The following is a 12,201-nucleotide window of genomic DNA, read 5'->3' as shown; positions in this document are numbered from 1 at the left end:
CTTCCAAAAAGTTGAAGCGGCGAGAACACTTTCAAACTCATTTTATGAGGCCAGCATTATTCTCATATCAAAGCCAGATTGAAGAACACTATAAGAAAAAAAAATTATAGGCCGATATCCCTGATGAACATAGATGCAAAAATCCTCGACAAAGTACTACCCAGCTAAATTAACAGCACATTAAAAAGATCATACACTATAATCAAATAGGATTTATCCTTGGGATGCAGGGTGGTTCAACATACATAGATTGATAAATGTGACACACCACATTAACAATTTAATAACTTAAAGAACTCTTTTTAGCATTTCTTGTAAGGCATGTCTAGTGGCGATGAACTACCTCAGCTTTTGTTTATATGGGAAAGTGTTTATTTCTTAATTTCGGAAGGACAGTTTGCTGGGTAAAGTATTGTTGGTTAGCAGTTTTTGCCTTTAATATATGAGTATATCGTCTCACTTTTTTCCTGGCCTGCAAGGTTTCCACTGAGAAATCTAATAGTTTCACGGAAGCTACCTTGTACATGATAAGTCACTTTTCTCTTGCTGCTTTCAAAATCCAAGCTCAGAGAAGGGGGGGAATGGGTATTGTTGCTCAACTGGTAGAAAGTTTCAGTTATGTAAGATGATTAAATTCAAGCGATCTGCCTGTAGTAGGCAATATTGTATTATACACTTAAAAATTTATTAAGAGTTCTTAACACACACACACACACACACACACACACACACACAAGGAAACTTTTGGAAGTGATGGATATGTCTATTAACTTGGTTATGGTGATGGTATCACAGGTGTTTACATGTGTCCAAACTCATCAAATTGTATACATTAAATATGTGCAGTTTATCGTATATCAAGTATACCACAATAAAGCTGTTTAAAAACAAAAGTGTAAAAGACTCCTGAAATCAAAAATTGAAAACAAAGAAAAAGAAATGTTAATGAAAGGGTTTTTTTAGCATGAAGGGAAGGGAATACTAGGTAGAAATTTGGACCTTTTGGAGGGGATGAAGAGCATTGAAAATAATAAATATATGGTAAATAAAGAAACTTTTTCTTAATTTCTTTGAAACAAATTATTGCTTTTATTGCACTGTAACAAGTAATGTGGAATTTATTACATGTAGAAATAAAATAATAAAATTGCACAGAGGATGGGAGAGGGTTAAATAAAAACATATTGTTGTAAGGATTCTTATATATAAAGTGGTATAATGTTAATTTGAGGTAAATGTGATTACCTATTGTAATTTTCATAGTAACCACAGAAAAGAATAATGCAAAGGTCTAAATATCTTAGTATGTGCCTAAATATCCAAAATAGGAGATAGATTGGATTGCTAAATGTATTTGATTAAAGCAGGAGAAACAAAGAAAGAGAACAAGGGGAACAAATAGAAATTAAATAGCAAGACAGTTTATTTAAACCCGACCGTATCCGTAGCCACATTAGATGTAAATGGATTTTAACAAAGATAAAGAGGGACATTTCATACTAGAAGTATGAATTTATTAAGAAGTAAACTTTTGGGGATGACAGATGTATTCATTTTCTCGATAGTGGTTGATGTTTTCACAAGTGTATACATATATCAAATCTTATCAAATTGTACACTTAAAATATTTGCAGTTAGTTGTATGTCAATTGTTATATCTCAATAAAGCTGTTCAAAAATTTATATGGAAATATAAAGGACCTAGAATAGCCAACACAAGAATGTAAAAGATGAACAATGTTGATGGACCTACACCACTTGGTTTCAAGAATTGCTACTGTGGACCACCTGGTGTCTCAGATGGTTGGAGCGCTGTGCTCCTAAGGCTGAGGTCACAAGTTCGATTGCCACATGGGCCAGTGAGCTGTGCCCTCTACAGCTAAGATTGTGAACAACGTCTCTCCTTGGAGCTGGGCTGCCCCTGAGCAGCCAGAGGTCAGCGTGGGCTACACTGTGCTGCCAGGAGCAGCCGGTGGCCATTGTGAGTAGCCAGCAGCCCGCGAGAGCTGCCGTGAGCTGCTATGAGCAGCCAACCAACGACCGACTGCCTGCGCCGGGGGGGAGCGCAAGGCTCATAATACCAGCACAGGCCAGGGATCTGCGTCCTACACAACTAGACTGAGAAACAACGGCTTGAACTGGAGTGGCAGGGGGAGGCAGAAGAAGGGGAAAAAAAAATTGCTACCCAATAAATTTAATTTAAAAAAAAAAATTTGCTACCATGTTTCCCCGAAAATAAGACCTAGCCAGACCATGAGCTCTAATGCGTCTTTTGGAGCAAAAATTAATATAAGACCAGGTCTTATTTTACTATAAGACTGGATATAATATAATATATAATACCAGGTGTCATATTAATTTTTGCTCCAAAAGACACATTAGAGCTGATGGTCCGACTAGGTCTTATTTTCGGGGAAATACGATATAATGTTACTGTAAGTATTTCAGTATGGTATTAGCGTGTGGTTACACAAACAGATCAATGTAGCAGAATATAGAGTCTAGAAATAGATTCACATATATATGATCAATTGAAATATCATGAAAACTCCAATGTAATTGTACAAGGAAACTGGAATTTTATACTTTTATTTTTGTTTTTAAACAGCTTTATTGTGGTATACTTGATATACAATAAACTGCACATATTTAATGTATACAATTTGATGAGTTTGGACATATGCAAACACCTGTGATACCATCACCACAATCAGGTAACAGACATATCCATCACCTCCAGAAGTTTCCTTGTGTCCCTTTGTGTGTATGTGTGTGTGTGTGTGTGTGTGTGTGTGTGTGTGTGTGAAGAGCTCTTAATACATTTTAAGTGTATAATACATTATTGCCCACTATAGGCAGAGCTCTTGAATTTAGTCATCTTACATAACCGAAACTTTCTACCAACAAATGATACTGGAACAACTTAGTATCCATATGGGAAAAAAATGAATCTCGATTCCAACCTCATGCCATCTAAAAATTATTTTGATATAGATCATAGACCTAAATTTAAAAGATAAGTCATTGGATAATATCTTTGAGATCTTGATCTCAAACAAATTCTTACATAGGTTCCAAAAATGGTAATCATAAAAGAAAAAACATGATAAACTGGATTTCATAAAAATTAAAGATTTCTGCTCTGCTCATTAAAAGACTCCTTTAGTAAAGTAAAAATGCAAGCAACAGATTGGGAGAAAATATTTACAGTACATAGATTTGGAAAAGGACTTATTTCCAGAATATATACAGAGCTCCAACAAAACAAAACTTAAAAGATAGCTCTATAAATTCTGAGCAAAAGATTTGCATAGATATTTTACAATGGCTGACATGTTGATAAAAAGTACTTAGCGTTATTAGTGATCAGAGAAATGCAATTTAACACCACAATGAGTTTAATCCATTTCGTACCCATAGAATGACTAAAATTAAAAACTGACAATATCAAATGTTGCTGAGGACATGGAACAATTGGATGTCTCACAAATTGCTGTGAAAGTGTCAAATGCTGCAACCACTTTGGAAAATTGTTTGATAATTTCTTATAAAAGTAATATATACTTATGCATTGATCAAGCAATTCCACTCATAGGTACTTCCCTAAGAGAGATGAAAACATAAAACCATAGAATACTTGTACAAAATGATTCATAGAAGTTTTATTCATAATAACTGAAAACTGGAAACAACCCAAATGTCCATCAACAGGAGAACAGATAAACACATTGTGGTTTATTCATACAGCAGAAAACTACTCTGCAGCACAAAGGAGTGGATGACTGATACATGCAACAATGTGAATGAAGAGCCAAAGCATTGTGTTGAGTGAATAAACCTAAAACAAACGAGTACCTACCATACGATTCCATTCACCAGAAGTCCTGCAGCAGGAACACTAGTGATTGTGGTCATGTTAGAACAGTAACTGGAGTGGGCATGTGGTGACTATCTGAGGTGACAAAAATGTTCTCTATCTTGATTTGGAGTTGGGTACATGGTGTGCACATCTGCCAAAGTTCATCAAACTGGGTACTTAGAAATCTGTGCATTTCATTTTATGTAAATTATGAAAGAGTACCGTGGAAAAATGAAACAATCACGAACATATTTGTTCTCCTAAAAGATAACATTGGGCTATGTGAAGCCACAACCAAAGAAACTGGCAAGAACTAGGTAAATCAACAATCATAACTGTCATTAAAAATATCCCTCTGCGAAACTGATTAATAGATCAAGCAGTCAGAAAAATAAAACAAAGACATAGTTCAGGGGAGTCCAAACTTTTTTCAACGGTTTTTACCAAGGGCCGTATGCGGTAAAATACACAAACAGCCGGGCCACTCCCTCGAGGTGAAGTAAGTATTGCCTCACCTGGTTTATTTAAGTAAACTAAATATATTTTTGGAATTTGCTGCATGCCAATTAACAATGGACCGCAGGCCGCAGTTGGCCCGCGGGCCGCAGTTTGGACACCCATAACCTGGAGGATTGGAACAACAGAAGCTCTTAGGCTGAAATAGCAAAGACATCCCCTTCAAAAAATTCTCAGTCTTTTAATAGCTTTAGGTGAGAGTTCTATGAAAGAGTTAAGGATCAGATCAATACTCTTAGAGAACTTGTTCCAGAAATAAGGGAAATCTTCCCAACTCATTCTATGAGGCTAAAATAACACGTATTCCAAGTTCAGATAGGGCCTGTACAAAAAAAAAAAAAAAAAAAAAAAAAAGGTTCTATTTCAGTTATATAAATAGAGGCAAAAGTCCAAATAAGCTGCTAACTAATTAACCCTGCAGTGAATTTTGAAAAATGAACTAGTCAAGTTTATTCCTGAGTGCAAGACCAGTTTAACACGAGAAAGTCTATCAATGTTATTTACCATAATATTGGACTAAAGGAGCAGATGACTCTCAACAGATGCAGCAAAATATATATGACGAAGTTCAACATCATTGTGTGATTTTTTAAAAATTCTCAGGACACTATAAATAGAAATGAACATTCTTAATGCAGTGAAGACTTTGTGTATTAAAAGTTTACAGAAAACCTGCTCTGTAGATAAACTCTAGACTCATTTCCTGCAATGTTGGACCACGGCTAATGAAGCACTTACAGGAGGCTGTGGCTGATGCCCTAAGATGAGAAAATGAAAGGGCACGGAGGGCAGAGGGAAGAGACACGGCCGTCAGTGTGTGCAGAGTGCATGTCATCTACATGGAAACCCACCAGAATGAACAGAAAAGGACTAGAGCTAATAGTAGAGTTTAGCTAGATTGCTGAATTCACGATGGACTTACTAAAATTAGTGGCTTTCCTCTACACCAGTATTAACCAATTAGAAATATAATAGAAAAAGATACATTCTCAAGAGGAACAAGCACTATGAAGTATGTAGAAATTAAGCCAGAAATACATGCAGAAAACCTTTAAAGAAGGAAAAATAAAATTTAAGAAATGTAAAGGACACAAAAGAAGACGTGAAAAACTGGAGCAATAACATGAAAACATTTTTTTCTTTTTTACTATTTTTTTATTTTTCAATTATAGTTGACATCCAGTATTTCAATATCATATTAGTTTCAGGTGGTTAGACATTTATATAACTTATGAAGTGATTCCCCTGGTAAGTCAGGTACCCACCTGGCACCATGCATACTTATTACAATATTATTGACTATATTCCCTGTGCTGTACTTTATAAAATGAAAATATTTAAAGGACACTGTCTTAGTTGGCTCAGTCTGCCGTAACAAAATGTCATACACTAGGAGTGAGGGACTTAAATGGCAGAAATGTATTTTCTTCTCACAGTTCTGGAGGCTGGTAATCTGAGATCAGGGTGCCAGCGTGGTCGGGTTCTGGTGACAGCTCTCTTTCTGGCTCTCCAAGGGCTGCCATCTTGCCATGTCCTCTTACGGCAGGGAGAGAGAGCAAGCTCCTTGCTGTCCTTTTATGAGGACACCACTCCCGTCCTAAGGACCTGCCCTCATGACCTCCTCTAACCCAGATCACCTCCCCAAAACCCTCTTCCTCAAACACCGTCACACGGGAGGTATTAGGACTTCAACAGATGAATCTGGGTGGGGGGACACAAACACTCAGACTGTAACAAACATAAAGGAAAACATGGATAAAATGGAGAGATAGACCTTTTTATGGACACTTGAAATTGTCCAACTCGTTCTAAAACATGAATAAGCCTTAATGTCCAAACTGCTAAGCTGTTTCGAGAATGAAGAGCCCATGGTTGGGGAGTGGGGGGTGGCTTGTCCGATCAGGCATGGAGACATCCTACAAAGAGAGTGGATTTGCTCTCACTGCTGTAACAAATGACCACAAATTCAGTGGCTTGTCATTGTATAGTTTGTTGTATAGGTCAGAAGTCTGGTGTGGCTCAGCTGGGTTCTCTGCGGGGGCCAGGTCTCACATTGCAGATATCGCTGCTTTGTCTCTTTCTAGGAACCTGGGGGAGGGAAAACACACTTCCATGCTCATTCATGTCGGCCAAATTCAGTTCCTTGCGGCTGTAGGACCGAGGACCCCATTTCCTCGCAGACTGTCAGCCCTGGGCTGCTCTCAGCTTCTAGAGGTCGTCTGCATTCCTTCGGCCCCACCTTCGGAACCAGCAGTGGAGACTCCCTGTTGTCTGAGCCCACTCACACTTGGAATCAGTCTTTCAGGAAGGGCCCGGGCCTTTTCTAAGGGCTCCCCTGATTCTGTCAAGCCCACATGGTTAATCTTTTTGATTAACTGAAAGGCAATTGACTAGTAACATAACTGCAGGAGCAACCCGCCATAGGACTAGGGGACGGGGTCGTACGCAGTGGATGTATCAGTGTGGGCTCTTGGGGCCATCTTAGCATTCCATCTACCATGCCCTACTAATAGAAACGGAATAGAGAGCTTCAAACTGCACCCTTTACATATGGGAACATAGTATGTGATGGAGGTGGAATCTCAAACCAGAGAGGAAAGGATAAGTTAGTTTTCCGTGTAGGGAAAATTGACTGACTGATAGAGGAAAACACTAGATTGATCTCCTAGCACCTCCTACCACACGCATGGTGAGTGTAAAGACAAACAGGTTAAATAGTATATGTGAGAAGTAAAACTGTAAAATTAATTTTAAAATGTGTAGAATACCCTTAAGACCTTCAGACGGGGGTGGGGTGGTATTTCTAAAATGAGAACCTTCACACAGAACAACTGTGGGATGACTTGCTGGTGGGTTTAACTACATCAGCATTAAAGAGATTGGTCAATGGGACATAGACTCAGAGTTAACAGATGGGTGACACTGTAATGTGATATTTACAACTCGGAAGTGGTAAGGGGTTACTATCTTGAACAGACAAGGGCTCAGACAAATCAATAAGAAAGAGATGGGCAACCTGCAGAAAGCAATGAGCAAATTAAGGAATCAAGCATCTGAAAAGCTAATGAGTACATGACGAGATACTCAGTTCCACTAGTAATTTGGAGGGAAATGCAAAAATAAGAAGAAGATGCCAATTTTGTAAGATTAGTTGGATAATGCAAATGTTGGCAGAGACAGGAGGAAATGGGACCCCAGTACCCTGCTGTGGGGGTGGGGAGATGGGCTGGCAGCATGGTTCGTATTGTGCTGTGTGTCTCCTAGCTCAGCACCCCCCTCCTTAGGACGTGCAGGGGCTGGGGAGCAGGGACACGGAAAGGGACCTGCGTGGCAGCCCTGTGTGTGGAGAAAACAGCCCGGGGAAAGCAGAGCCAAGGTGCAGAACCTGGAATTATGTACACTTGTGGGGAGCATTGAACTAGCAGCATACATAACAAGCAGCTTGACAGATTTTTAAGGCATATTGTTGACTGAAAACGGCAAGAAACAGGAGTTTTATAGCACAACAAAATGTACTTACAACTGAAACAATACTTACCGAAAAACTACAGTTACATCTCTTTCAAAATTCGTGGCGTATTAAAGAACACGTATGAAACACTTTCCAGAGGCTTGGGAACAAAAGGGGAAGATCGCTAACATGAATAGAACAGGCAGCTGATAATTATGTGCGTGAAGTAAGGGGTCTGATGAACTCAGCTGCCCGACCCTAAGATGCAAACTTTAAAAACAAATCCGTAAGTCGGATGTGGAGGTTGGTCCCCAAGGATGCCCCCAGCTCCAGGGGTCTCTGGTGGTGCTCCCCAAAAGCCAGCTCCAACTGTATAAGGCCACCTATTTCCCCTGGGGCATTCTTCTGTGCTGGAGCCTGTCCAGCTGTCCCTGTGCCTTCCCCTACGGAGGGGACCTTTCGGGGCTGTAAAGAAGGTGGGTGGGCATGCTTATAGCTTGTGGCAGATTGTTATGTTGTTCCAATTATTTGCAGTTCCTCTCGGCTGGAGGATGGCATTCTCTACCCCATTCATGCGAAGGGGGCCACAGACTGGACCCAGCCAATGAAATGCAGGTGGATGTGTTGTATGTCACTTTCAGGGAGCAAATTTAAGAGCCAGTGGGCATTTCTGCATGATCCCAAGGCCATGGGGACTGTGCTGTCTGTTGAGGTCCCAGGGCAAAGGCAACAGGGAAAGAGAAAAGTCGCCAAAGATGGATATGTGGGGTGAGAGGGACACAAATGCGTGCGGTTGGAAGCTACTGAAATGTGGGGGCTGCTTGTTTCTAGAGCATAACCTCGCCTAACCTGACTGATGCAGAGCCTCTGTTGGGGGCCCTAACCCCGATTTTTGTCTTCTCTGTAATCCTAAAAGTTGTAAGAGTTGAGAGATTCTGATCACCTTTCCCACTCCCCCCACGCCCTGTGGGAGTGGTGACTGCATACACCCAAGAAGGCTCACGTCCAGAGAAGGTGGAAATGTGACAGCCACCCACCGGCTCTCAGGAAGTAGCTGTCCGAGTCCTGCAGTGTCTGGACAAGAACAAGCGCCTTCTTGAATGTCCATAACAAGGGACGGCTTCATCCAGGTGGATGGAGAGCAGAGTGAGGGCCCTTGGGTGGGACAGTGAGGTGGTACTTGAGATCCACCCACCATGGCAGCAATTATTTAATTATCCTGGAAAACCAGCAGAGTCGTGATGAATACTTGGCTAGTTTCAGATTAGTGCCCTTGATGTGAAGTACCTTCCCAGCTGTCCCTCAGGGAGTCTTGCTGAAGGCTTGTGCTGAACAACCGGTCAGGTTTGGCTGTCTTTACCCTGTTGGTTCACCCACAGGCTCCAGCCCCCGCAGACCAAAGGAATTGTGTATGTGTGTGTAGGGGGTGGGTGTATTTTTAACTTTTATGTTCCATGTTCGTTTTCAAATTCTTTGGCTGCAACTTTCATCCCCTGTCACGGGCTGAGTTGCGTCTCTGCAAAGTTCATATTTTGGATTTCTAACCCCCAGGACCTAGCAGGTGACTGTATTTGGAGACAGGGTCTTTAAAGAGGTGATTAGGTTAAAGTGAGGTAATCAGGGTGGGGCCCGATCCAGTATGACTGGTGTCCTTATTACCAGAGGAGATTAGGACACAGACACGCACAGAAGATGACACCAAGATGGCCATCTATAAGCCAAGGAGAGGGGCCTCAAAAGAAAACAACCCTGCATACACCTGGATCTTGGACTTCCAGCCTCCAGGACTGTGAGGAAATAAGTGTCTGTCGTTTGAGCCACTTGGTCCTTTGTTCTGGCAGCAGCAGCAGACTGATACATCCCCACTCCACGTCTCCAGTAACCCCACATCCTCCATCTGCCTGCAGTCTGGCTTTCGGGAGCCTATCCTGCCGAGCCCCCTCCCTGCCCCCAACGCCCGCATCTCTTCCAAATCGCTGTTCCTTTTCTAATCACAGGTCTAAATATAGGGGCAGCTCCTCTCTCCTGGAAGTACCCTGTTCTTCCTGCTGCTGACCATGTGATAACCCATGTGGTCTACACGGGCCATTCACTGACCCACGTGACAACCCTCTGCTCTGTGTCACCTCCACAGAGAAGGCTGAAAGTGATGGGGCTTGCGACAGAACTGTCCAAAGTAGGAACCCAGGAGAAGAGAGTACAAGGAGCAATGGTGTGGGCTTGTAATAAGTAACGTGCTTCTTTGGCCTGTGGTGAGCCTGGAGGCTGGAGGGAGGGTTGTCCCTCATTGTCCTGGAGAATTTCCTGCTTCCAGGCTCTGGATGTGGATGCTCCAGAGCCAAGTTCACAGGACCAGTGCCCACGTGCTAATGCTTAGTGAGACACACAGCCTGTCATATGGCCTGGTCTTGTGTGGGCACGAGGGTACATTCTCGTCCTGTAGCTGGACATCCAGGGAAGGAGAGTCAGGACCTGGTGTCAAGCTGGCGTGAATCAGGAAAGGTGGCAGGCTGGACGACATGGGTGCTCCCTGAGATACCTCGATGGGCCATTACGCAACATCCGGTCCCGCCAGCATGAGGGGAGTTACCTAGAGACTGTTTTGTGTTGACCTCACACCCCAGAACTCCATGGGCTCAGAGTGCTAGCATGTGGGTAGGCGGGACCTTGCCAGCCTGTCCCCTCCCACGTGCCAGGTCCAGGAGCTTCCTGGATGACCAGGATCTCTCTGATGTCGCAGTTGTTCTCTAGTCTGACTAGAGCCAAGGTTTGACCCTTGGGGAGCCAAGTGCATCACTGAAGTGACCAGCATCTGTGTCTGCCAAGCATTCCTGTGAGGAAGGCAGACATCGATGGGACAAGCAAAGAGTTAACAGGAGCGGGTTTGTGAGCTGGCAGGAAGGAGCTTAAACATTAACCACTTGGCCCTGACTCCCCCGGCCAGCACTGCACCTGCAAGCTGACAAGCACCTCACATCCATCACAGGTGGGAGCAGAACAGTTCCCAGTCACAATGGCAACCCCCTGCACACTAACAACAGCCATCAGAGATGGGAATAGAACAGTTCCCAATCACAAGAGCAACCCTGTGCAAGCACACATTTGTCAGAGAGGGGAACAGGACAGTTCCCAAGAGAAGACAATTGTAACGTCAGCCCCCCTGCAAGCTGACAAGCACCCTACATCCTGCACAGAAAAATATAAACCCCAGCACTCCTCATCGGTGCAGCTGTCTCCTTTGGACTCTGCCCTGGCAAACTTCTTTGCCAGTATTTCTCTCTGCCTGACTTTCAATAAATCTTTACTTCCTCTCTGCCACTTTGTAGAGTCTTGTGAATGCATTCACATTCTGCAAACAACCAGGGGTTAATTCTATGCCAATACAGACATGTTTACTTTTTTCCATGCTTGGAGGAAGTTTTCCTCATGGCCTGGAGCTCAGGGTCCAAGAGGACGGGTTAGGAACGAGGTGACCAGGTGGGTCTGCATCCAGGTCCCTCCACTCCGCAGGGCAGCTCAGCTGGCTTCCTCAGCTGCTCTGTGTGGATGGCTGTGCTTTGTCCCGGTTCTGGGCATTGGGGAGCATGTGAAAAGCATCTGGGCACACAGCAGGTACACAAGCAGTCTGCAGCTGTGACAGTTTGGGACAAATGGAGTTTTGGTTCTGCCTACTCATCCCCCCTCCTTGACTGCCAGACTTCAGAACAAAGAAAGAAATGTTTAGGGATGGAGTCTGTGTGCCGCTCTGTCCACTACCATCAGAGGGTCTCCTGGGTGCTGACAGTGTCCACTAAGCCTGAGAGTTGTGGACAGAGGTGGGGCAGCATTTTCTGTGGTGGGAGCAAGGGCATGGAAACTTATCAGTGCTCACCCCATGTGGATTTCAGGTTGCTCCAGAATGATCCTGCAGAGATGCTTTCCCTGGGCTCTGTGCAGAAGGGAAACTGAGGCAGCTGGGCTGGAGGAAGAGACCGTGGACCCCACAGCATGATAGAAGAGGAGGTGGGGCCAGCACCCAGAGCCTGTGGCTCCCGACCCACTGGCCCCTGTCCCAGGAGAGCTGCCTGCCATCAGAACAAGGACTCCCTCTGGTATAAGGACATGGGGGGTGGAGGGAGGGATGGGGCTCCATGCTGTGGAATCTGGGCTTCCTGGTCCTTCTGTCCTTGCTGGGAAAGCCTGCCCCGCCTTCCTCCTGCTTGTCTCGTTCACTCTGTCGTCGAAAAAGCATCCAGCCTGAGAGAAAGCTTGTAAGAGTCTATTTGAGCCAAACTGATGACAATTGCCTGGAAGAAATATCTCAACTGATTTAGAAATTGCTCTGGAAAATGACAATTTTGCAACTTATTTTATACATTAGAATCAAAGGAAGAAG

At 43.3% G+C, this 12,201-nt stretch overlaps 1 long non-coding RNA gene across 5 annotated transcripts in view; it reads left to right on the top strand.

Annotated features, from left to right (window-relative positions):
• LOC109455627 (uncharacterized) overlaps positions 1–12,201 on the top strand; it is a 179,194-nt gene that overhangs the window by 147,693 nt on the left and 19,300 nt on the right. For all 5 annotated transcript variants that reach the window (XR_016020951.1, XR_012494511.2, XR_016020952.1 and 2 more), the window contains one exon: positions 11,714–11,917. This is a non-coding gene — a long non-coding RNA (uncharacterized LOC109455627). The remainder of the gene's footprint in view (positions 1–11,713; positions 11,918–12,201) is intronic.

The sequence above is a fragment of the Rhinolophus sinicus genome, chromosome 3 (genome assembly GCF_057876585.1).
Source record: "Rhinolophus sinicus isolate RSI-liver-muscle chromosome 3, RSI-T2T, whole genome shotgun sequence".
NCBI classification, from domain to species: Eukaryota; Metazoa; Chordata; class Mammalia; order Chiroptera; family Rhinolophidae; genus Rhinolophus; species Rhinolophus sinicus.
The sequence above is the reverse complement of the archived record's forward strand: the minus strand, read 5'-3'. Positions and strand labels throughout refer to the sequence as shown.